The 5,888-nt window shown below is 50.3% G+C and overlaps 1 long non-coding RNA gene and 1 other non-coding gene across 2 annotated transcripts; one reads left to right on the top strand and one right to left on the bottom strand.

Annotated features, from left to right (window-relative positions):
• Window positions 1-3,392: 3,392 nt before the first annotated feature.
• LOC111150542 lies at window positions 3,393-4,437 on the bottom strand. The gene is made up of 3 exons (XR_002640807.1): window positions 4,212-4,437; window positions 3,740-3,851; window positions 3,393-3,642 (listed from the first exon to the last, which is right to left on the bottom strand). It is a non-coding gene; the product is annotated as an uncharacterized LOC111150542 (long non-coding RNA).
• A 1,068-nt stretch (window positions 4,438-5,505) lies between these two features.
• Window positions 5,506-5,578, top strand: TRNAV-UAC. The gene has a single exon. It is a non-coding gene; the product is annotated as a tRNA-Val (tRNA).
• The last annotated feature ends 310 nt before the right edge of the window (window positions 5,579-5,888 follow it).

Here is a 5,888-nt window from a genome sequence, read left to right as displayed (position 1 = left end):
GAGCAGAGAGCCTGCTTCCCCCTCTCTCTCTGCCTACTTGTGATCTCTGTCTGTCAAATAAATAAATAAAATTAAAAAAAAAAAAAAAAAGGGATCACTCTGGCTACTGTGCAGAGAATAGTCCATAGGGAGAAAAGGGCAGAAGCTGGGAGGCCAGGAGGGGAGGTGTCTGGCAATGATCCAGGCCAAATGGGATGATGGCTTTGACTGGTGTGACAGCAGAGGAGACACAGAAAGTGACTGACAAGATTCTACATAGATCCTGAAAGGAAGGCCAATAGAATTTGCTAGTAGAATTAGATTCAAGGTATGAGGAAAAGAAGAATCAAGTATGATTCAAAGTTTTGGGCCTCAATAGGTAGAAAGGTGAAGCTGTTCTTATCTGAGATAAGGAAGAGGGGGGTAGCAGATGGAGGCGGATGCCAGGAGTGTCGCCGCAGCTCTGATAGCTTTAAGATGCCCGTTAGACACACATCTAAATGGACACGTGAAGTAGGTACATTTGGAGTTTGGGAGGAAAGTGTTGACGAGACTATAGCAACTATTTCAAGCCATTCAAATGAATGAGGTCGGGGCGCCTGGGTGGTTCAGTGGGTTAAACCTCTGCTTTTGGCTCAGGTCCTGATCTCAGGGTCCTGGGATGGAGCCCCACATCGGGCTCTCTGCTCAGCAGGGAGCCTGCTTCCCCCTCTCTCTCTCTGCCTACTTGTGATCTCTGTCTGCCAAATAAATAAACAAAAAAAAAAAATCTAAAATAAATAAATAAGTAAAACAAATGAGTGAGGTCATCCAGGCGGTGGAAATGAAGAGAGAAGTCGTCCAAGTGCAAAGGTGACCGAGAAGGGGTGACTCATAAGGTAGGAAACAAAAATCAGGAGAGGGCAGTACCCTAAAAGCCATGAGGGAAAAGCACTTCCAAAAGGAGAGGAATGGGAGAGAGAGCCTACAGACACATCTTTCTACGAGTTCTATTGCAAAGGAGAGCAAACAAAAACACAACAACAACAACAACAAACAGCAAAAAAACTGAACTAGGGTCACCTGGGTGGCTGTCGGTTGGGACGCTGCCTTCGGCTCAGGTCATGATCCCAGGGTCCTGGGATCGAGTCCCACAATGAGCTTCTTGCTCAGCAGGGAGCCTGCTTCTCTCTCTGCCTCTGCCTGCCTCTCTGCCTGCTTGTGCTGTCTCTCTCTCTCTCTCTGTGTCAAATAAATAAGTAAATAAATAAAGTCTTTAAAAAAAAAAATTGAACTAGCTAGAGGCCGAAAGGGGATCAGGGGTTCCTTTTAACGCTGAGAGAAACTGCAGCATGTTTGTAAGTTTATCGGAAGGCGATGACAGAGAAGGTAAATAATCATGTAGGAGAGAGGGGACTTGCTGGAGTGATTTCCTGGAGTGGACAAGAGCAGATGGCGGGCTGGATTTTGATAGAAATGTGGACAATGCATCTAGGACAGGACTTCTCAATCATAGCACTAGGAACATTCGGGACTAGGTGAGCTTTGCCACGGCGGCCTGTCATGTGCCCTGCAGGACATCTCACCACATCCCTGGTCTCTACCCCCACACGCCAACAGCACACCAACCCTTGCACCCACGCTGGGACAACCAAAAGTATCTGTAAATGTTATCGAATGGCCCCCAAGATCTCCCCCTGCCAGAGGACATTTTGGGTGCTCACAACTGGGGGGAGGGATGCCAGGGACATCGAGTGGGTAGAGGCCAGAGACGCTGTGAGGCATCCTTCCATGCACAGAACAACCCCCATGACCAAGAGTTACTCAGTCCCAAATGTCAAAACAGCTGTTGAGAAGCCCTGATCTATTGTGATCTACAGGGAGAGGCCTGATCTAGATCTCTGATCGCACAGATACTGGTGGCTGGGCAGAAGTGGTGGGGACTTACGGAAGTTCTCTTCTCATTGCTTCTATCTCTTTACTGAAAAAAGAAGCAGGTTCATCACCTGTAAGTGAGGCTGGGGAAGGAGGTACAGGAAGTTCAGGGAGAGAAGATACAAAATTGTCCTTTAGGAGAAGAGGAGAATGAATGGACGAAGAAGTAGACTGGATTCTAGGCTACATTAAGGGTTCGCTTGAGGTCAGTAGTCAAGAATTTAGTGTGAAATCGGTTGACCTGGATATGTGTTCCTCTTGGGGCCATATACAAGGGCAGAGTACGGAGAGAGCGGGACCTTACAGACTGTGGTTTGCCAACAAGTACAACAAAAGGGCAAACAAGTGATAAAAATGACCATAGAAGTTGAGCCAGATAAGAAGACAGAGGGATACAGATGACTATGAAAAGGCATGGGGGCAAAGAGCAACAAATATCAAATACCCATTCCAATAGGCTAATTTCAAATGTTTCGAACTTGATGAGCTGTAAAAGGGAGAAGATTAAGGTGAGCTCACATAATAAGGTAATGACTTATTTTCTTAGTAAATACTGGAGCACGGTAGTGAAAGACAGAGTATAACCCTTTCTAAATGAAATCAGATAAACAGAGCTTCCTAAGTCAGCTCAGTGTTTGAGACCGTGGTTTCTCTGGCTGAGTTGCTCTCCATCAGTAAAGCCATCCGCTGGGGAAGCCACACCAAGCATCTGAGAAATCAGGGGACTCAAAACTTTGAAGTGACTTCTAGTCCTTATTTACTAGTCTGTTGATGGATTTGACTTACAGTTGTTCAGATGCTTACGGGCATACCTGGGGTGGCGGGGGCGGGGAGACACAGGCCTCGCACATCCGACTGAACTGCCTGAAGCGCCAGGCAAAACTGTGGCCATCTGAAAGGCTAGCCATGACACTGATGGTTCCAAGATCAAAGTCACCAACGGTTGTTTCTAGGCAGGCTTTTGTTTCCTGCTTTTGAGGACTTCATCTTAAAACTACAAGGGAGAGAGGCCTGGGTGGCTCAGTCGGTTGAGGGTCTGATTCTTGGCGTCAGCTCACGTCATGATCTCAGCGTCTTGGGATCGAGCCCAAGACCCCTTCACAGGGTCATGGGATTGAGCCCTGCTTCAGGCTCCATGCTCTGCAGGGAGTCCGCTCAAAATTCTCTCTCCCTCTCTCTCAAATAAATAAACAAATCTTTAAAAAAAATAAAATCACAAAGGAAGAATAGAGTTATCCGTTCCCTCCCTGAGTGCATATGAACTATTACAAGAACTCAGGGGCGCTCTTACAGGAACCACACGTGGCCTTTGCGGACATGGGCCTCCCAAAATCACTTTGGCATCAGAAGACTGAGTATAAGCAGAATGGTCTCAGGGAAGGCATTCAGATTCATCAGCTTTAACTTTCTCAGCTGAAAAATGAAGACAGTAATACTTATCATGGCTTCCTCATAGGAGTGTACGTGGAAGTGCTTTGTAAACAATCTCGTGCTTCACTAACAACAGAGAATGTGACTACACGCTGAGGGCAGCAGGGAAGTGGAACAAAGGTCTTCCTCCTTGTCAGAATGGAAAAAAGGCACAAGAATTTTCCACTAAAGGCAGAAACCTACGTGGCACGCATGAGAGGTGCACCAGCTTCTTTTCTACACAGAGCATGTGTGGGAACTTGGCCAAAACTTGCACTCGGAGAACCCATCCTTTGGAGCAAGGGCAGACACAAAGCTTGGAGATGAGCGAAGCGTTCCCTAGAGAAAAACCAAAACACAACAGTGAGTGTAATTTCAGGCCTAATTTGCGGCCTTGTTCTGCACAGAGAGAGGTTTGGAAACAGGTGGGATGTACTTAGCATTGGGTATCCTGGGAGTCATTATGGTCCATGGACTAGCAGTTGAGCTTTCATGAATCCATCCTCCTGCTGGTGGCTATCCACTCGTGGCCATCTGCATCAAGAGGCCTGGAGAAAGGTATCAACAAAAAGGAATTCTGCAATGGGCCCCATGGTGAATATTACGGAGTGGGGGGCTCAGTAGGAGTAGGGGGCCCGGGAGTAGAGAACCCAAGCACGAGCTGCACGCCTGCCTCCATCCCTGTGGAAAACTTACACGGCAGGTAACTGCCTCCATGTGCCCACCTGGAAAGGAGGGATAACATTTAGACCCAGAGGGGAAGTGGGTGTGTCTGGTCCAACCCATTCATTTCACCAAGGAGGACGCTGAGGCTTGGGAGGTGAACCGAAGAGCACATAGTTAACGAGTAACCAGGGCAGGACTAGAATTTAGATTCTGCCCCCCAGATTAGTTTGCTTTCCACCCACCTGTTTCTTCCACAGGTCTTCCCGGGAAGTCAGGACTCGGCTGAAGGGGTTGCTTTCATACAATCAGTACCATGTCTCCATCATTCTGCCAGCTTCAGAGGAAGACGCCAGGGGAAAAGACAGCCCCAGCCTTCAGCCGTGTTCAACTCAGCCCTTAAAGATGCCCGTCAAAAGGTCTTGGCTGGGTTTTTAAGCTTGAGGGTGGTGAGCAATCCTAGGACGATGACGAAGATCCATCCAAAAGCACTGGGGAGGGGAAACAGCAGTGACAATGAAAACTAAGAAGCCGGAGCACACCGGAGCCCTTCGTAATGGAGGGTTCCAGCACCTGGTGCGGGCCGGAAGTCTCGGAAGCACCGCGACAGGTTCACCGGCTACAACCTGCGCAGTCGCAGGGGCCGGCGCTGGGTTTAATGCTCTGCTTACCACCGTTTTGGGACTCTTAGTAACTCATGAACAAGGAATCTGGCATTTTCCTTTTGCACTAGGCCGCTCAAATCTCTTGGCGGGTACCGCTTCATCACCCCCAGCCGTGAAGGGCTGTAAACCGTCTACACCGCCCCTCCCAGCCCAACCCCAGCCCAAATAGGGGCCAACAAAAGTCCTGCAACTTCCTGCTCCCGTGGGCGGAGGGTGGGGGTGGGGGGTCGGGAGAGGAGGAACGCTGTGAAAATGTCGGGGAACCCTTAGGAGCCTACACCCGCGGGCAAGGGGCCCACTAACCAGCGGACTCTTCCAACCCTGTCAACAGAAATGCCGATGTGACGGCGACGCCCAGCCCACTCCCAAACCCGGCGCTGCCTCAGTCTTTGGCTCCAAGAGGCGCTCCTGTCCGCCCTGCTCCGGACTCAAGGCCCCCACGTGCCGCCAGCAGCGGCGCAGGGCGCCCAGGGATAAACCGGGAAAGCGCGGGTCTCTCCCCAGCCGAGGGAAGCGGCTAACAGCCGTCATGGCCGCGGCAAGGTCCGCTTCCGCCTGCCCTCTGGGCAGGTCCCGCTGACCTCGCGGCTGACAAAAAACTTGGGACGGGTGATTAGGGGGTCGGCCCTCAGGAGGGTCACCCCAGCCCTGGCCTCGCTCTGGTCACAGGGCTGACGAACGTGGCGGGCAGGTTGTGCGAGCAGCGTAAACGCCACAGCCGGAGCCGGGGACTTAGCCGCGAACACCCTGTCTTGGAGGTGGGGCGGAGCCACGGCGGAGGAGGAGCTACGGCCGAGGGGCGGGGTTTGAGCTGAGGCGCCGGTTCAGATGTTAGGCTATGAATAAGCTAATGATGCCAACATGCTCTTGAGGAGGTTCCATAGTGTAGTGGTTATCACGTCTGCTTTACACGCAGAAGGTCCTGGGTTCGAGCCCCAGTGGAACCATGGGAATGAGACTCCTTTTCTCGTGCACTAAATAAAAGCAAGAGGAAGGTTTTTTCTTCCTCCTTTAAAAATAGTATTTGCGGGCGCCTAGTGGCTCAGTCAGCTGAGCATCTGCCTTCGGCTCTGGTCATTATCCAGGGGTCCTGCAATTGAGCCCCATATCGGGCTCCCTGCTCTGCGGGAAACCTGCTTCTCCTCTCCCACTTCCCCTTCTTGTGTTCCCTCTCTCGCTGTCTCTCTCTGTCAAAGACGTAAATAAAATCTTAAAAAAAAAAAATAAAAAAAATTTTAAAAAGTATTTGTTTTACTC

This window comes from Enhydra lutris, unplaced genomic scaffold (genome assembly GCF_002288905.1).
Source record: "Enhydra lutris kenyoni isolate GAN:26980312 unplaced genomic scaffold, ASM228890v2 scaffoldscaffold23, whole genome shotgun sequence".
Taxonomy (NCBI): Eukaryota; Metazoa; Chordata; class Mammalia; order Carnivora; family Mustelidae; genus Enhydra; species Enhydra lutris.
This window is presented reverse-complemented; position numbering and strand designations above follow the sequence as displayed.